This window comes from Sus scrofa, chromosome 2 (genome assembly GCF_000003025.6).
Source record: "Sus scrofa isolate TJ Tabasco breed Duroc chromosome 2, Sscrofa11.1, whole genome shotgun sequence".
NCBI lineage: Eukaryota > Metazoa > Chordata > Mammalia > Artiodactyla > Suidae > Sus > Sus scrofa.
The window spans coordinates 115,947,281-115,965,925 of record NC_010444.4 but is presented as its reverse complement, the minus strand read 5'-3'; the positions used below and the strand labels follow the sequence as shown (position 1 = coordinate 115,965,925).

At 35.7% G+C, this 18,645-nt stretch overlaps 1 protein-coding gene across 7 annotated transcripts in view; it reads right to left on the bottom strand.

Moving 5' to 3' along the window:
* The window catches only part of CAMK4 (calcium/calmodulin dependent protein kinase IV), a 324,433-nt gene that overhangs the window by 268,910 nt on the left and 36,878 nt on the right, over positions 1-18,645 (bottom strand). For 3 of the 7 annotated variants that reach the window (XM_021084617.1, XM_021084619.1, XM_021084618.1), the window contains one exon: positions 10,578-10,728. The exons of 2 other annotated variants lie outside the window; for them this stretch is intronic. The gene's annotated coding sequence lies outside the window, so the exon portion shown is untranslated. Of the gene's footprint in view, positions 1-10,577; positions 10,729-18,645 lie in introns of those variants that run through there. 2 more of the 7 variants (XM_013995028.2, XM_021084622.1) reach the window with 2 other exon arrangements.

Sequence of the window (18,645 nt, the reverse complement as noted above, 5' to 3'; positions counted from 1 at the left end):
TAAAAAGGTGTCTTCTTAAATTACCTTGTAAATTTAATATGTTCACAACATTGCCTAGTACCCCCTAAGAACTATATAAATACCAGATGGATAGACAGATAAAATAAAAATAGATTTTTTTTATGATGGGAGACAAGTTTCTTAGTTTATATGAAAAAATAAACCAAGAAAACTCTGAAAATAAGCTACAGTAATTAAGTGTGATGCTAGCATAGATTGAATAAATCAAGCAAAGAATCTAGAAACAGACTGAAATATCTATGGGACTGAAGTATATGATAAAGATGGTATTTCAAATCAGTGAGGAAATACAGATTACTCAAGAGATGAGAATGACCATTAGGAATGAATCAGGATTTAGCAAGCTGATAGAAGTAACTGGGGTATGTATGTACAGCTCAGTTTGGGTATATAATAGTACCCACTGAAAAAAACCTTTGAGGAGATTAATATAGTAAGATATTTCTTGGTTAGAAAAAAAATAATCTTCCAAACACACACACATGGCACCATATTTTAAATAAATGATTGAGATGCTCTGATCTTTTCTGGGGTCCACTACCTTGGATAAAAGATTCACATGTGGCAGACCTGACAGTATTCCTGAGAAAGGATAATCAGCATTATACAACCAATCAACCTTTTAAAACAATGACAGGATTCAGAACTATTTAGAGATCTAAGATTCAAACTATCCCTAAGAGTGTGAAGTAGTAACCGTGTGGGACAAGGTAAGTTCCCCCTATCATTTCTGAGTTCTTCTGGCAGATCTAATAATTAAATTGACAGAATACAAACTTACAGGGAAAAAAATGAATTTCTATGTACAGAGGTTTAGTAGAAATAGGACCAAAGAAATGACTAAAGCAGGCACCTTTAACATTTTTTAGGCAAAGAAAAAATAAATTTGTGAAAAAATGAAAACACAAATACACTTGGACTTGGATACTAATGACTGAAGAATCTAAGCAGTTTGTTCACGTGGCCTTCTCTATCTTGAATTCTCTACCTTGGGATGTCTCTCTCATGCAAGAAGGGGATCTTTCACACTGGAGATTTATTTCCTGCTTTCAGAAAAACAGAGAGTAAGGTTAGAGTGTTCTTTCACTGGCTGTTTCTTAAGTCATTTTCATTCAAAATAATCAATATGCCTCTTTGTTATCATGGAGGGGAGCCTACTCTGAGCCCCAAGAGACCACACCCCAATGGATTCTCAAATTCTGCTCATGCTTGGTTAGAATGTCTCTAAAAACCTGTGACCCATCCTTATATCATAAATACCTCCAATTTCACCAATGGGCTTCCATTTCTAATCTTTATCAAGTTAGTGAACAAGTGGCATTTTTAAACAGAAGAACTTAAAGAAAAAAGAAAAAAACTGCAAAAAAAAATACATGGAGGCTAAACAATATGCTACTAAACAACCAGTGGGATCACTGAAGAAATCAAAGAGGAAATAAAAAAGTTCATCGAGACAAATGAAAACAAAAACACAACTATCGAAACTCTTTAGGACTCATCAAAAGCGGTTCTAAGAGGGAAGTTTATAGTGATACAAACTTATCTCAGGAAATAAGAAAACCTCAAATAAACAACCTAACCTTAAACCTAAAGCTACTAGGGAAAGAAAAAATGAAACCCAAAGTTAGCAGAAGAAAAGCAATCGTAAAGATCAGAGCAAAAGTAAATGAAAGAGAGACTAAGAAAATAACCAAAAAGATCAACAAAACTAAGCTGGTTCTTTGAAAACATCAACAAAACTGATAAAACTTTCTCCAGACTCAACAAGAAAAAAAGGGCCCAAATCAATAAAACTGAAATGAAAAAGGGAGAAATTACAATTGACATCACATAAATACAAAGAACTAAGAGACTATATGCCAATAAAATAGACAACCTAGGGGAAAAAAGAGCAAATTCTTAGGTATTATCTCCCAAGACTGAACCAGGAAGAAATAGGAAATATAAACAGACCAATTATAAGCACTGCAATTGAATCTGTGATTTTAAAACTTCCAAAAAACAAAAGTCCAGGACCAGATGGCTTCACAGGCAAATTCTACTGAACATTTAGAGAAGAGTTAACATCATCTTCCTGAAACTATTCCTAAAAATTACAGAGGAAGGAACACTCCCAAACTCATTCTATGAGGCCACCATCATCCTGATACCAAAACCAGACAAAAATGCCACAAAAAAGAAAATTACAGGCCAGTATCACTGTTGAACCTAGTGCAAAAATCCTCAACAAAATACCAGCAAACCAAACCCAACAATACATTAAAAAGATCATACACCATGATCAAGTGGGATTTATCCTAATGATTCAAGGATTCTTCAGTATCCACAAATAAATCATTGTGATATACTATACTAACAAACTGAAGAATAAAAACCATATGGTTATCTCAAAAGATACTGAAAAAGCTTTTGATAAATTCAACATCAGTTTATCATAAAAACTTTCCAGAAAGTGGGAATAGAGGGAATTTACTTCAACATAATAAAGGCCATATATGACAAACCTACATCTAACATTATACTCAATGGTGAAAAGCTGAAAGCATTTCCTCTAAGATCAGGAACAAGACAAGGGTACCCACTGTTGCCACTTTTATTGAACATCATTTTGGAAGTCCTAGGCACAGCAGAGAAGAAAAATAAATAAAAGAAAAAAAGCTATCAGAGAGAAAAAATGCTCATGAATTAGTATCCAAAGTTCAAACTGGAAAAGGAGACATAAAACCATCACTGTTTGCAGATGTCATGATACTATACATAGAAAATCCTAAAGATGCTACCAGAAAACTGTTAGAGCTCATCGATGATTTTGGAAGTGTTGCAGGATACAAAATTAATACACAAAAATCCACTGCATTTCTATACAGTAGCAATGAAAGATCAGAAATAGAAATTAGGGGAAAGATCCTATTTACCACTGCATCAAAAAGACCTATCAATAAAATCTACCTAAGGAGACAAAGACCTGTACTCTGAAAACTGTAAGATACTGATGAAAGAAATCAAAGATAACACAAACAGATGGAAAGATATACAATGTTCCTGGACTAGAAGAATCAATATTGTCAAAATGACTCTGCTACCCAAGGTAATCTACAGATTGAATGCAATCCCCACTAAATTACCAGTGGCATTTTTCACAGAACTTGAACAAAAAATTTCTAAATTTGTATGGAAACACAAAATACCCTTGAGCATCCAAAGCAATCTTGAGAAAGAAGAATGGGAGTTAGAGGAATAAGGCTCCCTGACTTTAATTATACTACAAAGCTACAGTAATCAAAACAGTATGATACTGACACAAACCAAACATACAAAACAAAGGAACAGGACAGAAAGCCCAGAAATAAACCCACACACCTATGGTCAATTAATTTACCACAAAGGAGGCAAGAATAAACAGTGGGGAAAAGACAGTCTATTCAATAAGTGATGCTGGTAAAACTGTACAGCTACAAGTAAAATAATGTAATTAGAACATTCTCTAAATCCATACACAAAAATAAACTCAAAATGGATTAAAGACCTAAATGTAAGGCTGGATACTGTAAAACTCCTAGAGGAAAATCTAGGAAGAAAACTCTTTGACATACATCACAGCAATATCATTTTGGCTGTCTCCTAGAGGAAAGGAAATGAAATAAAAATAAATGGGGGGTGTTCCCTCATGGCTCAGTGGGTTAAGGATCTGGCATCATCACCACTGTGCCTCTGGTTACTGCTGTCATGTGTTCAATCCCTGGCCTGGGAACATCTACATGCCATTGTCACAGCCAAAAATAAAAATAAAAAATAAACAAGTGGAACTAATTAAACTTAAAAGCTTTTGAACAGCAAAAGAAAACAAACAAAATGAAAAGACAACCTATAGAATAGGAGAAAATAGTTGCAAATTATGTGACTGACAAGGGATTAATCTCCAAAATATACAAACAGCTCATACAGCTCAATATTAAAAAACTAAACAAAAAATGGAAAGAATATCTAAAAATACACTTCTCCAAGAAAACATACAGATGGCCAGTAGGCACATGAAACAATGTTCAACTTCACTAATTATTAGGACATTCAAATCAATACTACAGTGAGGTATCCCCTCACTCCAGTCAGAATGGCCATCAACAAAAAGTCTACAATATTTGCCAGGGAGGGTGTGGAGGAAAAGTAACCTTCCAATTCTGTTGGTGGGAGTGTTAAATTGGTACAGCCACTAGAATAGTAAGGAGGTTCCTCAAAAAAACTGAAAATAGAGCTACCATGTGATCCAGCAATCCCACTCCTGGATATATATATTCAGAGAAAACTATAATTCAAAAATATACATGCACCCAATGTTCACTGCAGCACTATGCCAATAGTCAAGACATGAAAGCAGCATAAATACCCATCAATAGATGCATGGATAAAGAAGATGTTATACACACACACACTGCAATATTACTCAGCTGTAAAAAAGAATAAGATAATTCCATTTGCAGTAACATGGATGGACCTACAGATTATCATACTAAGTGAAGTAAGGAGACAGAGAAGGACAAGTATCAGATGACAGATATTGCTTATATGTTGAACCTGAAAGAAAAAGATACAAACCAGAAATAGATCCCCAGGCATAGAAACCAAACCTATGGTTACCAAAAGGTAAAAGCGGGGATGGGGGGATAAATTAGGAGGATGGGATTAACATATGCACACTAATATAAATAAAATAGATAACCAATAAAGACCTTCTGTATAGCACAGAGAACTATACTAAATATTTTGTAATAACCTATAATGGAAAAGAATATATGTGTATACATATGCATAAATGACTCAGTGTGCTATACACCTGAAACTATATAACACTATAAGTCAACTATACTTCAGCTTAAAAAAAAAAAGAACTTTGTCCGGATAGATGCTACTTAAAAGAGACACTTGCACCCGCATGTTCATTGCAGCACTATTCACAATAGCCAGGACATGGAAACAATCCAAATGTCCATCGACAGATGATTGGATTCGGAAGAGGTGGTATATATACACAATGGAATACTACTCAGCCATAAAAAAGGATGACATAATGCCATTTGCAGCAACATGGATGCAACTAGAGACTCTCATACTGAGTGAAATGAGCCAGAAAGACAAAGGCAAATACCATATGATATCACTTATAACTGGAATCTAATATCCAGCACAAATGAACATCTCCTCAGAAAAGAAAATCATGGACCTGGAGAAGAGACTTGTGGTTGCCTGATGGGAGGGGGAGGGAGTGGGAGGGATCGGGAGCTTGGGTTTATCAGACACAACCTAGAATAGATTTATAAGGAGATCCTGCTGAATAGCATTGAGAACTATGTCTAGATACTCATGTTGCAACAGAAGAATGGTGGGGGAAAAACTGTAATTGCAATGTATACATGTAAGGATAACCTGACCCCCTTGCTGTACAGTGGGAAAATAAAAAAATAAATAAAGAAAGAAAGAAAGAAAGAAAGAAAATGTAAGAAACATTCTAAATTCTCCCTCCCTCTCTCTCAGCAGTCAAACAAAAACCAAAAGCAATTAAAATAAGATAGATTTTGAACCTCTAAAAATAAAACATTTCCTATAACAAGTTCACATGACAAATAAAAGTAAGGAAAGAGTATTTGCAACACAAAAGGTAATAGGAACTATCACCATTAATATAATAAACTTATATAAATCAACGGGCAAAGAATATGAAAAGACAAGTCATAAAATATTTAAACAGCACATGAAAAGATGCTAAACCTTACTTATAAAAAGAGAAATACAAAATAAAAGTAAACGAGATCCCAGTTTTTAATCAGATTAGAAAATACGTGGGGGAGGTTCCTGTCCTGCGTCAGCAGTAATGAACCCAACTAGTATCCATGAGGACACGTGTTTGATCCCTGGCCTTACTCAGTGGTTAAGGATCTGGCATTGCTGTGAGCTCTGATATAGGTCACAGACATGGCTTGGATCCTGTGTGACTGTGGCTGTGGCGTAGGCTGGCAGCTACAGCTCTGATTAGTCCCCTAGTCTGGGAAATTCCATATGCTGTGTGTGCATCCCTAAAAAAAAAAAAAAAAAAGGAAGAAAAAGAAAAGAAGATATGGTATGTATACAGAATGGAATATTACTTAGCCATAAAAAGGAATGAAACAATGACATTTGCAGCAACATGGATGGACCTAGCAATTATCATGCTAAGTGAAGTTAGACAGTGAGACACAAACATGATATGCTATCGCTTATATGTGGAATCTAAGAAAAGGATACAGTGAATAGAAAATGAATCACAGACTTTGAGAAACTTATGGTTACCAAAGGAGACAGGTTTGGGGGAAGGATGGGCTAGGGATTTGGGATGGAAATGTAAAATTTGGTTGTAATGATGGCTGTACATTTACAAATATAATAAAATTCATTGAGATTAAAAACGACGACAAAAAAGAAAATATTTGGGAGTTCCCATTGTGGCTCAGTGGTTTACAAATCCAACTAGTAGCCATGAAGATGCGGGTTTGATCCCTGGCCTCACTCAGTGGGTCAAGGATCCCTCATTCCTGTGGCTGTGGCACAGGCTGGCAGCTGCAGCTCTGATTTGACTGCTAGCCTGGGAACTTCCATATGCCACAGATGCAGCCCTAAAAAAAAAAAAAAAAATACATAAAAAAGGAAAAAGAAAAAAAGATAAAATTTAAAAATTTGAAAGGGGGAAGGGAACCAGAGTATCCATACATTGCCAGTGGGACAAGTTGGAAAGGTCTATCAATATACTAAGTATGCATACTTTACGTTCCAGTCAGTGAACGTATTCTACAAATATTTACTACTTATGTTGAAAGAATTATGTACTGGGATACATATTACTACATCGTTTGTAGTAACATAAAATGAAAGTCACTTTAACATTTTCTATGCACAACATAATGATTCAATATTTCTATATATTACAAATGATCACCATGATATGTCTAGTTACCATCTGCCACTGCACAAAGATATTACAATATAACTGACTATATTCCTTATCCTTTACATTTCATCCCTGTGACTCATTTCTTTTTTAACTGGAAGTCTTTACCTTTTTTTCTTCTTTGGCTGTACCCATGGCATGCAGACGTTCCCGGGCCAGGGATTGAAACCATGACACAGAAGTGACCTAAGCTGCTACAGTGATGATGGTGGATCCTTTAACCTGCTGCACCAGAGGAGAACTCCAGATATCTGTACCTCTTAATCTCCCACATCAGTTTCATTCATTTCCCCAATATTCCCTGCCCTCTAGTAACCACCTGTTCTTTACATCTATGAGTCTGTTATGTTTTCATTTGTTTCTTTTTTAGAGTCCACATATTAGTGAAAGCATTCAGCATTTGGGTTTCTTTTTCTGACTTATTTCACTTAGCATAACACCCTATTGGTCCATCGATATTGACAAGTGGAAAATTCTTCTTTTCTTTCTTTTTTTGACTAATAGTCCATTTTGTGTGTGTGTGTGTACATATCTTTATCAATTCATCTTTTGATGGACACTTAGACTGCTTCCATATCTTGGCCACTGTATACAATGCTGCAATGAACATAGGGATGGGTGCACATGTCTTTTCAAATAAATAATTGGTATTCTTCTGAAAATACCCAGAAATGAAATTGCTAGATCATATGGCAGTTCTATGTTTAATTTTCTGAGGAACCTCCATACTGTTTTCCATAGCGGCTGCACCAATTGACATTCCTACCAACAGTGTACTAGGGTTCCCTTTTTTTTCCATATCCTCGCCAACACCTTCTATTTGTTGTCATTTTGACAACAGCCATTCTGATAGGTGTGAAAGAATATCTCATTGCGTTTTTTTTAAATTTTATTGGGGTATAGTTTTCTTACAATGTGTTTCTTTGTGGTTTTGATTTGTGTTTCCCTGATGATTAGTGATGCTGAGCTTCTTTTCATGTGTTTTTTGGCCATCTGTATGTCTTCTTTGGAAAAATGACCATTCAGGTTCTCTACTACTTTTTTAGTAGTAACATTAATGTGAAAAAAGCTTAGACTTTAATCAATAGGGTGTATGTTAAATGCTGCTACAGCCATGCAATGACAGTTACAGTCGTTAAATGGTATAATATGGACCCTTCTCATATATCATTAAGTAAAAAGGAAGATTCAAAAATATGTATGATATTCAAACATTTGAGAAAAATTAAAAACTTAATATCTGCATACATATGCTAGTATAGCACAGAACCTATTTGTGATGATTCACAGTTGTCTCTGTCCCAGTGTTTGTCTACAGGGAGAGGAACAAGAGGTCTCAATGATGGGCACAGACTTACTTTCACTGTGTGTCTTTGTACTTAATTTTTTTTTTTACATTAAGTATTACTCCTTCAAAGGAGGGAGGGAGGGGAAAGAGGAAAGAAGGGAAGGACAGATGGATAGAAAGAGTTTTGATTTAGAGTACTATCAAAAATGAAGATTTTTAAAAATTTTGTGATAGCTGGAATATTCACTCTTTTAGAATTGCTCATAGCATCATTTCTGGAGTAGTAAGATAAAAATAAGGTCAGCTCTTTTATTCTTTAACTCAAATGTCACTCTCTCCTGTGAGTAAATAAATGTAAGCATAAATGTACGTAAGAATGGTCCATTTATAGTCCATTTGGTCTCATTTTCTATGTTGAATAGAGACCAACGTACAGTTCAATACAATGAACAGACGGACTTCATTATAAAAATTGCATCAACCATTGATTTTGAGGAAAAGAAAAGATAATCATTTCACGAACAATGTTTTGTGAGTAGAAAGTAGTTCTTGGAATGGAATGTTTACATTATTTTCCCTGAAAAACAGGTAGTGAGAGTCCTAGGAATTTAGCATAGTGTGCCGCATATCATCGTGAAATGAAGTTTATTTTCCCTGACATAAAATGACAGCAATTTGCTCTGTTGCCGTGTTCTATTTTTTCCAGGAAATATTTAATCTTATTTCAAATCTAAACAGGTTGTTAATAGTGAAAATAAATGGATTTAAATAGATAATGATAACTGGATAGAAAAGGTTGCACCTCCTATCAGATCCAAACAATTCTATTAAAGCAGAACATACTCTGACGGAAGAGTCTCTTATCAAAGTGGTCTTAAAAAAAGTTCTTTCTCCAGTTGTGCCTATAGTTTGAAATGTACAAATTAATTAAAATAATAATGACCTAATGAAAACCTGTGAGAGTTTACCATGGGCTAGAGCCCTGACTACATAAAAATGATTAAGTCATAGGTATTCTATCAGGGGATATTCAAATTAATCTAGACAGTGTACAAACAAAATAATAATTACAATACTTTTTTAAGGAAAGCTTTGTCCAGATATATGCCCAAGAGTGGTATTGCTGGGTCATATGGTAGCTCTACGTATAGTTTTCTAAAGTACCTCCATACTGTTACCCATAATGGTTATACCAGCTTACTTCCCCACCAACAGTGCAGCAGGGTTTCCTTTTCTCCACACTCCCTCCAGCATTTTTTATTTGTGGACTTATTAATGATGGCCATTCCGACTGGTGTGAGGTGGCATCTCATGGTATTTTTGATTTGCATTTCTCTAATAATCAGTGATGCGGATCATTTTTTCATGTGCTTGTTGGCCATTTGTATATCTTCCTTGGAGAAATGTCTATTCAGGTCTTTTACCCATTTTTCAACTGGGTTATTGATGATAATGTGAGAAAAAAGAGTGTATACATGTATGTGTAACTGGATCACCATGCTATACAATAGAAAAAAAAATGACGTACTGGGGAAATTAAAAAAAAAAAAAGAAAGAAACAAACAGGAGCAGCAAAACTAATAATACAGTACATTGTTTTGAGCATTAAAACAAGCAAACAAACAAAAAACCCCAATTCTATAGGAAGGTTTCTAGCTGAAGGTGTCAGAATATGTGCATTTATATTTACACCTAACTGAAACCCTAATAAAATGACAGTAAAGAATAAAGGAAAATTTAATTTAAAAATTTAAAGGTATATATCTACTTTACATGGGAAAGTAGAGCAGAAGAAATTATGGCAATAAAATTTATAGAGATGAAACCTAGATGAATAACTCTACAAACCTCATAAATTTAAGATTATGAGGAAGATTATTCCAAAAGTTGCCATGTTGTTCAATAGTGTCGTAATTCCCTGTTCAATCTGTCAAGACTATAATGTTGAAAAGCTGGCAAGACAAAGGCAATTCATATCCCCATTAGAGATACTTCTTTTGACATTTAACTTAATTTTTTTTTGAGGAATACTAGTTCCATTAAAATATTTTAATGTTTGCATATGCCGTTTCTGGATGGATAGATACATATTTATGTGCAAAGACTAACAATAATTGACCAGCAAGAGACAGTTACAAGATTTCATTCCTAGATCTATAATACCTTTCCCTTCTACCAGAATCAAGGCATGTATTTTATTCTGCAAAATCCTAAAGGTTCAATTCCCATAGCACTCAGAACCAAAAGATCTGAGTGCAAATAGGTTAAATGGGATTCTGAAAGTGAACTTACCACACCTGTACAGAAGCTAGACATATTATCCATGGCTCATATGAGTACAAATTGTCTCTCTTGAAAAGTGCTCATGAACAGGCCCATGAGGCTCCTGGTTATATAAAATGACGGGTCTGGTTAGAATCAGTCCATGCCATGAATAGATGATCTGGAAATGGAACAGAGAAGAAAAAGTTCCTGTATTCCAAGTTTGACTATTCCTTGTCAGTAATCAGTAGCTGTATATAATCAGGCTGCAATCAATCACAGCACTGTTTCTGCATTCCCACTCTGAAAATAACCACTCCCTAAATTCCATTCTAAACATCATCCAATTCTTCCAATATATTACTTCTGAAAATAACTTAGTCACTACCTTTCATGTTGTCCCAATTCTATAAAGCTGGCCTTTTGTTTTGTTCAGAAAAACTATGTCCTAAAAACATATTTCTATCTTCAACAAGTAATACATTTAGCCTAGTTTCAGATATTAGTGGTGAACTCTTTCTGTTGAGAGGAACAGAGCAGAAAGTCCAAAAAGCAAAACTCAGACTTAATGTCATAAAATTTATATATCAAAAGCCAAAAACATTGGACATTTTAATACATGTTTGAATGATTGGAAGCCATGTAGAAAAATGTAAAATTAGATCTATGCCACCAACTAACATCAGAGTAAATTCTTCTTCTTCTTCTTTTTTTTTTTTTTTTTTTTTTTGCCTTTTTTTTGGGCCACAACGCAGCATATGGAAGTTCCCAGGTTAGGGATTGAATCGGAGCTGCAGCTGCTGGCCTACACCACAGCCCCACAGCAACGCCAGATCCAAGCTGCGCCTGCCACTTACACCACCAGCTTATGGCAACAATGGATTCTTAACCCATTGAGCAGGGCCAGAGATCAAACCCATGTCCTCATGGATACTGCTGAGCCACAACAGGAACTCCAGAGTAATTTACTAAATGAGTCAAATATATAAATGTAAAACATAAAAATAAAAGTACAAGAAAAAAATTCCTTCATAACCTTGGACTTGGAAAGGCCTTTCTAGTACTCAACATTTGGAAGCCATAAAAGAACAACTAAATTAAAAAGAAACAACCTCCTGACAGGCAAATGTATACTATAAGTAAACTCAAAACAAATGATAGACTGGGAATAAATCTCTGCAACTTGTACCATAAAAGCCAATCTTTCTGATTATAAATATTTCTCAAATATGAATAAGAAGGTTAAAGACATTTATAGAAAAATAGGTAAAAGCCAACAATAGAGAGTTCACAAAGCAAATATAAATAATCATTATACATATAAAATTACTAAAATGACTCATAAATGGAAAAATATACATGAAACTGCATTAAAATATCGCATATTTATTACACTGTCAAAAATCCAAGTTCCACAACACATTACAGCAGCAGAGCTATGGGCAAAGTCATTCTATTGCTCAGGAGTAAGAAACTGCAATCTAGCTTAAAAGAAATGTGATAATGTTTGTCAAAATTATAGATGCATTTACCCTTTGACCTAACAGTCGCACACATGAAATTTATCATGCAAGTAAACCAATACACATACCAAATAAAATATGTATAAGATTCTTCATTGGAACACTGCTATAATAATAAAATGCAGGAAACAACTTAAGCATTCACCAGGAGGGGATTGGTTAAATAAACAATGATACATTCATATAAAGCAATACTATTCAGAGTAGCTCAGTAACAAACCCGACTAGTATCCATTAAGTTGTGGGTTCAATCCCTGGCCTTGCTCAGTGAGTTAAGGATCAGGCGTTTCCGTGAGCTGTGGGGTAGGTCCCAGACACAGCATTGCTGTGGCTGTGGCTTAGACTGGAAGCTATAGCTCTGATTCGACCCCTAGCCTGGGAAGCTCCATATGCTGTAGATGCAGCCCTAAAAGACAAAAGACAAAAGAAAAAACAAAAACAAAAAAAGAAATACGACTCAATTCCATACCAATGTTTAGGTGAAACGATCTCAAGGCTATTATTAGGTTTTTAAAAAAGTAAAACTCAGGGCACTTTACATTTTGTGCTAATATTTGTATTAAAGGGAGAGAATAAATATTCTTATTTACGTATTTGCTTTTTTTCTTAGTTACTAGGAGGAGAGAGGAAGGGTGAACATGCCTGTAGCCTGGGAAGGAAGCAATAATTTTTAATATATGCCTTTTTGTATTGTTTTGATTTTAGACTATATAAATATTCAAATATTCAATGTTTGAAAAATTCAGAAAAGTATGGGCTTGTGCCTAGTTTTATGACTATACCTTTTTTTAGTGGTGCTTCAGACTACAACAAAAGTGTACAATACAGTCTTTGGGCCATCATATGCAAAATGCTTACATTTCAAACCTTTAATCTAATGACATATATCTCAGAATGCTAATGGAAAAGCCCCTGTGACACCAGGGCCTCACACCTGATAGATACTTGGAAAAGTTGGAGGTTCTTATTATAGAAACCTTGCATAATTGACATGTTTCCTTTTGTATAGAGATTGTATAGAAATATCTGTCTTTTTTTAGCCACTGACATACTTGGATTAATGCTCTGTGTCAACAGTGGCGCTATGTTCCTAAGGTAAGTACTTGTAGCTGTTCCTTAGCCCATTACAACACTGTGACCTTTGTAGATCCTAAAGCCACTTTGATTCTGGGGAAACTTGCAGTTTTAGAAAAGAAAATATGACAGTCCCAAAGGCACCTATTTATTTGAAGAATCCATGCTTATCTATAACTTCCATGACACTGGTTGGGCCTATGCTACATAAAATTATCTTGCTTCGTTAAGTGTCATCTTCCCTAAATGAAAGAGCTGCCATATTTGTAACTGAAGTACATTAATATGGAGGATGTAATGATCCCTATATATGCATCAGCAGCCTTTGAGATAGATAAAGGATCTTAATCTTTTAGGACACGACTGCTTTCCCAAACCTGCCCATAACTGATCATCAGAACTAGGGTGCTAAAATGTTGCACAGCAATTTCCAGGAAGCATTTGCACTCTTAATGACAAAGATTTCTCTACCTACAGGTCTGAAATTTCAGAATTTATCCCTGATTTACTGAGCTACATACAAATAAAATAAAAATATTGCCAAATTATATCAGTATGAGAACTCGGCCCTCTTACATGGACTGATAGCTTTTCAAGGAATTAAGGAATAAAAATTATATATTTTATTAATTTGGAGAGTAGCAATTTATTTATTTAGGGTGAAAATACATATAAAGTGTTTCATACATAAGTAGTAACCTTAAAGAAGTACACCAGGAGCCTTTTCACCTGAAGTACAAAGTGCATACTTTGCATGGTATTTAGGAGAAGTCTGAGAAATGAAATCTAAAGAAAAAGAAGTAAGGAATCTCATACTAGAGAGCCTTTCCAGTGTGCCATGAAGAGAAAGGAAATCTAAAGAGATCTTGGCGTCTTGCTGAGTTGAGAGGCTTAGAAACTCAAAGGGTAAGGCAGCTAGAATTTGGGTGGTGGGATAGACAGAAAGGACCTTCATAGAGACCTGTAGGACCTTAGAGGCGTCCCCTTGAGTCTTTGGTCAGTACTGATCAATGCATGGATGTGAGGAATGTACCCAAAACTGAAGAAAGAACTATTGGTACACAGTAGGCAAAATAATTTCCATTGCTTAAAAAAGCCTGGAATGAAAAGATTTCCTAATACATGGGTCAATGTATAGTCATTACAAGTTTAACACTTTAGTAGTGACGCTAAATTAGCCCTAAGCTAATCTTGCTTCGGCCCAGAGCTTTAACGAAAGCCTCAAAAGAAGCCAACTCTTTCTAAGTAAACTAACCGTGACCCAGATCAAAGCTCAAAAGTATTTAAAGAAATAATTTTGGGGGGAATTTCCTGTTCTTCCTTAACAGTGGTCTAAGGATCTGGCATTATCACTGCTGTGGTTTAGGTCACTGCTGTGGCAGGAGTTTGATCCCTGGCCTGGGAACCTCCACATGTTGAGGATGCAGCCAAAAAAAAAAAAAGTATAATTTTAAAAATTTGATCAACCAATAATGTAAAATTGAAAATGTCTGGCATCCAATCTAAAATTATCAGGCATGCAAAGAGAAAGGAAAATAATGTCCCAGAACAAGGAATAGACATAGAAGAAATGGATAAATTCTTAGAAAAGTACAATCTTCCAAAACTGAACCAGGAAGAAATAGAAAATATGAACAGACTGATTACAAGTAGTGAAACTGATTTCAAAATTCCCAACAAATCAAAGTCCAGGACCAGGTGGCTTCACAGGCGAATTCTATCAAACATTCAGAGAAGAGTTAAAACCTATTCTTCTGAAACCCTTTCAAAAACTGCAGAGGAAAGAATACTCTCGAGTTCAATCCATGAGGCCATCATAAATTTGGTATCATCACCTTGATACCAAAACCAAAGATAATGCAAAAAAAAAAAAAAAAAGAGAGAGAGAGAGAAAATTACGGACCAATATCACTGATGACACTAGACACAAAAATCCTCAACAAAATACTAGCAAACAGAAGCCAACAATACATTAATAGGATCATACACCATGAACAAGTGGGATTTATCCCAGGGATGCAATGATTCTTCAATATCCATAAATCAATGTGATACACTGCGTCAACAAACTGAAGAATAAAAATATGATCATCTCAATAGATGTATAAAAAGCTTTTAACAAAATTCAACATCCATTTCTGATAAAAACGAATCCATGAAGGTACAAGTTCAATCTCAGGCCCCACTCAGTGAATGGGTTAAGGATCTGGTGTACCTGTGAGCTGTGGTGTAGGTTGCAGATGCTGCTAGGATCCGATGTTGCTTGGCTGTGGCACAGGCCAGCAGCTACAGCTCCAATTTGACACCTAGCCTGGGAACTTTCATATGCCGCAGGTGGGCCCTAAAAAGACACACACACCAAAAAAAAAAAAAGAAAAATGAAAAGAAAGAAAGAAATGGGCACAACAGTTTAAATCAACTATAATTTTTAAAAAATATAAACTGGAATTAATCACAAGGTTGAGGGACAGAAAGTCAGACTGGGCAGAGGAAACAACTTGAGCAAAAGTGGCATTCATAGATACACTTCACTGTGGGATCCCAAGTAGCTCAGTTGTGGCTGAAGTATGAAATGTGATAGGAAAAAGGGACTGCTGAGTAATGGGCTTGGCTGGATTAGACAGTGCTCAAATCATGACCTTGCATGCTCAGAGGGGGATTGATAGAATGGATTTGCATTCTTAGCTACAAATGTGCTTTCAAGTGAGAAGTGTATTGGAAAATGAAAGTACTATGGATAAGCAGGTCATTTTGGAGGCTGATGAAATAATTTAGGCAAGAAGCAGAAGCTGTGGGAATGGAGAGTAAATACACCTGATACTTTCTAAAGAGGTAGAACTATAGGACCTGGGGGAGATAAGGAAGATGGAGAGGTCGCAGATGAATATCAGGTTTCTGTTTTAGCAGCTGGGAAAGTTTACTGTGAAAGGAAATAAAAGAGAATGACATATTTTCATTGAGAATGTTATAGGCTGAATGTCTGCGTCCTCTTAAATTTTGTATGTGAAACCATAGCCCCCAATGAAATGGTCTTAGAAGGCAGGTAATGATATTGGGCAGTAATTAGAATTGGATGAGGTCAGGAGGGAAAAGGCCTCATAAATGGTGCTAGTGCCTCTATAAAGGTCACAAGAAAGTTTGCTTCTCTCCACTCTTTGTCACGTGAGAATGCAATGAGAAGACAGCCATCTACAAGCTAGGAAGCACACTCTCACCAGACACTGATCTGCCAGCACCTTTATCTTGGTCTTCCTACCCCACAGGACTGTAAGAAATAAATATTGGTTGTTTAAGCTACTCAGACAATGGTGATTTGTTACAGCAGCCTGAGTTGAGATAGGAAATGATAAATACTACTTCATATTTGTGTTTTATAGGATGTTAAGTGTCTAGGTTCAGTGGCTCCGTGGATGAAGGGTTCAAAAAAATGTGTAGGCTTGAAGACATAGTTATTTGATCTCTGAGGTGAAGTGAGATCTTCTAAGGAGAGCACATAAAGTACTAAGAATTCCTAGGAAAGAATCCTAAAACACACCAACATGGACGGGTTGGGGGGGGAGTAATAGAAAAGAGACTAAAATTTAACAGAGAAGGTATGACCAGAGAGATTGGAGGAAAAGCTGGGAAAAGCATTCTTTCAGAAACAGAGAGAGTATTTTCAAGAAAGAAGCAGCAGCAGACTATGACAAATGCCACAAAAATAAAACAAGGACAAAAAAGTAGCTTGGATGATTCACAATAACAAAATCAAGGCTGACTGTGGCAAAGACAGCCACTACCTTGCAGAATTACTGTGGAACCTCTGTTATGGTGAACTGGAGGGAAGAAGTGGAGAGTAAGAGTGCTCTTCATTTGACTGGACAGAAGCTGGGGAGAGCCAGGTTATTCTGACTCTTTTGACAATTCATTTTGAACTAGGATTAGTTACATAACATTTTTTTCTTTTAATACTCAAAAATTAAGGTTGGAATAAGGATTAAGGGTGCCAAAAGTTAAATGACAGAGCTGGGATTATTTAAATTAGGCTTTACAGAGCTTGTGCTCTCAACTAGCATATTTTCTAGAACACTGAGGAGTTATACTGTGTTCACTCCCCTATGACCTTTGCCTCTCAGAACAACCACAGAAAGAATTGCAAGAAATGTTTTAAATCATTCAATTGTGTACTGCCCAAGCTGAAGAGAACTAATTCAACTTGGTCATGAATGCTCAATTGAACTAAGGAGGTTAGGGTGAACTGCCTAAAACCACAGAGCTACTAAGGCTGAGGTTGAGAGTATAAGCCCTACTCCCTGCCTCCCAGGTGGCTCAACATATTTCCTAAATAATTACACTCAAAATATCAAGCTACTGTTTAGGAGACACAACTTTACTTGTCTGAATGAGCCAGATCATTCCAATTAATCAGTTATGTTACCTGAGCCTATTTTAAAACAACATATATCCAATTTCAGAAATAAAATTACTTTGATCTGAAATAACCATCCGGACCCTCATGTCTCAGAATCAGGTTCTCTTATGATGAATGACAAACCTCTAAAATGCTATGCCAACTTTCCTTGTTTGTTTAAAGCCAAAAAGGTCAGCCAAGGATAGAGCTGGGGATTATATCATAAAAAAGACCAACTCTTTTGGTACTGGAGATAATGCAAGGCAACCTAGGCTAATGAAGAGGTAAATCTGTATCTGGAACTATGTAAGAATACAGTTCTCATCTTTTTGACATTTTTCCTCCTTTCTCTTCCCCATTTCATACCTCTTTTCTTTTCTCTTTTCCTCCTAGCTCTCCTTTTCTTCCAAGTCCTTTTCTCTTCTCATCCTCCCCCCCTTTTATTCATCCTTTCCTTCCCTCTCTCATTCTCTTATTATCAAAGTATACTGAATGGTATTTTAACAACACTGAGTATTATCCCGAATGTCATCAGCAATATTGTCAGCAATGATTCCATCTGAAACAAAAAAACCCCAAACCATCAGCCTTATCTTGAGATTCTAGTGCTGAGATAAGTTTAAGTCCCTGTTGGTATCAACTTATTTCTCTAGGTGGCCCACTTGCATATTGATTTTTAGGTTCACATTATTATAAGATTTTTTTTTGCCTCTTGTGTTGATGAGTTTTACAGAGTCTATGCTGTGATTCTGCCAGCAAATTTGCTAGATAAACTTAATAAGATCTTTAACAGAGTAGAAACTAATAATAGGGTACTTGTCTCTACTTTTAAAAACCCTTTCCAATCATCTTTACGTAACCAAAATAAACATTAGAAATAAATGGGAAGCCCATGAAGTTTTAGGGATGGTCGAGAACAAGAAATACTTTTTAGTAAAGCCACATGATAGAGAAATGTTTAAGCAAAAAACTGAAGCATGAACTAAAGAGAATCAAAACAGCAGCATAGTTTTAGTTACCATCCATGGAGGCTGCCATATGTTCTAGCCACTGCAAGGCTCAGAGAACAAAACTAATGGGATGGCGGTAGAAGAGTGGGGGAGCATAAAAA